The following is a 2461-nucleotide window of genomic DNA, read 5'->3' as shown; positions in this document are numbered from 1 at the left end:
GGTTTCTCCTTTGATTTCTATCGCTCCACTCGGAAATATGTTAGTTATTTCGAAAGGGCCAGACCATCTAGATCGTAACTTACCAGGAAATAATTTTAGTCTAGAATTAAATAAGAGCACTTTATCGCCTATGCTAAAAATTTTCCTAGATATACGCTTGTCGTGCCATTTTTTCGTTCGTTCTTTATAGATTTTGGCGTTTTCGTAAGCGTCTTGTCTAAGTTCTTCTAATTCGTTTATGTCTAGAAGTCGTTTCTCACCAGCGGCAGTGTAGTTTAGGTTTAAGTTCTTAATGGCCCAATAGGCTTTATGTTCTAACTCTACTGGTAGGTGGCATGATTTTCCATAAACGAGTTTGAATGGTGTAGTTCCTATTGGAGTTTTGAAAGCTGTTCTATAAGCCCATAAAGCTTCATTTAGCTTGGTTGACCAATCTTTCCTCGATATAGCAACAGTTTTCTCCAATATTTGTTTTATTTCGCGGTTAGATACTTCTACTTGACCGCTTGTTTGTGGATGATATGGTGTGGCTATTCGATGATTTACTCCATATTTTCGAAGGAGTTTCTCAAGTATTCTTGAAATGAAATGGGAACCACCATCGCTAATTACCAGTCTTGGCACACCGAACCTAGGAAAGATGACGTTTTTGAAAAGTTTAATAACTACTCGTGTATCGTTTGTAGGAGAAGCAATAGCTTCTATCCATTTTGAAACGTAATCGACGGCTACGAGTATATATTGATTTCCAAACGATGACGGAAACGGTCCCATGAAGTCTATTCCCCAGACGTCAAATATTTCTACTTCTAGAATGCCTTTTTGAGGCATTTCATCGCGTCTTGAAATGTTTCCAGTCCGTTGGCATCTATCACAGCTTAGTACAGCAAAATAGACGTCTTTCCACAGGTTGGGCCAGAAAAGTCCAGATTGAAGGATTTTGGCGCAGGTTCTAGATGTGCTATGGTGTCCCCCACACGGTGCAGAATGACAGTGTGTTATTATGCTTCTTATCTCTTCCTCGGGTACACAACGTCTAAAGATTCCATCGGGGCCTCTTTTGAAAAGGAGTGGGTCGTCCCAATAGTAATGTTTTAGGTCATGGAAGAATTTCTTCTTCTGTTGGTAGCTTAGATCAGGAGGAAGCACACCAGCAGCTAGGTAATTTACGAAATCTGCATACCAAGGTGTGTCAGATCGGGCTAAAGCTATTTCAGCTAATTTGTTGGTTTCAGAGTTTGGACGGTATGGTTCGAATTCATTTGCTTCTAATTGGGCGATGAGTCTTTCATAAGGGAAATCATCGTCAATTGGTACTTGTTCGGGTTTCAGATTTTCCAATCGAGAGAGGTGGTCTGCTACGACATTTTCAGTGCCTTTCTTATCTTTGATTTCCAGGTCGAATTCTTGCAGTAACAAGATCCATCTCAAAAGTCTTGGTTTAGCGTCCTTTTTGGTTAGGAGGTACCTAATGGCGGCGTGGTCAGTGTATATGATTATTTTGGCTCCTACCAGGTAAGAACGGAATTTGTCTAATGCGAATACGACAGCTAATAATTCTTTTTCTGTCGTGGCATAATTCATCTGAGCTTCGTCTAGGGTTCTACTCGCATAATATATGACATGTAGTTTCTTATCCTTTCTTTGTCCTAGAACGGCTCCTACAGCATAATCACTTGCGTCACACATTATTTCGAAAGGCTCATTCCAGTCGGGAGGTTGCATGATTGGCGCAGAGATCAATGCTTGTTTAAGCGTTTGAAATGCTTCAGTGCATTTATCGGTGAAAACAAATTCGGCGTCTTTCATGAGTAGTTCAGTTAAGGGTTTGGTTATTTTAGAGAAATCTTTAATGAAGCGTCGGTAAAAACCAGCATGTCCCAGAAAACTTCTTATTTCTCTAACGGTTTTGGGAGGTTGAAGGTTTTCGATAATTTCGATTTTTGCTTTATCTACTTCGATTCCTCTATCTGATACGATGTGTCCAAGTACAATTCCTTGTCGAACCATGAAATGGCATTTTTCCCAATTAAGGACTAGGTTTACGCTTACGCATCGTCTAAGCACCATTTCAAGGTTTTCTAAACATGTTTCAAAACTTCCTCCACAGACAGAGAAGTCGTCCATAAAGACCTCCATTATCCCATCTAGGAAGTCGGCAAATATTGCCATCATGCATCTTTGGAAGGTCGCAGGTGCATTGCAGAGTCCAAAAGGCATTCGTCTATAGGCGAATGTACCATAAGGACAGGTGAATGTGGTCTTCTCTTGGTCGTCGGGGTGGATAGGAATTTGGAAAAATCCGGAGTATCCATCCAGATAACAAAAATGTGAGTGTTTAGCTAGGCGTTCGAGCATTTGATCTATGAAAGGTAAAGGGAAATGGTCTTTTCGGGTAGCTTTATTTAGCTTCCTATAGTCAATGCACATCCTCCATCCAGTTTGGGTACGTTGCGCTACA

Source organism: Vicia villosa, linkage group LG1 (assembly GCF_029867415.1).
Source record: "Vicia villosa cultivar HV-30 ecotype Madison, WI linkage group LG1, Vvil1.0, whole genome shotgun sequence".
Classification (NCBI taxonomy): domain Eukaryota; kingdom Viridiplantae; phylum Streptophyta; class Magnoliopsida; order Fabales; family Fabaceae; genus Vicia; species Vicia villosa.
The sequence above is the reverse complement of the archived record's forward strand: the minus strand, read 5'-3'. Positions refer to the sequence as shown.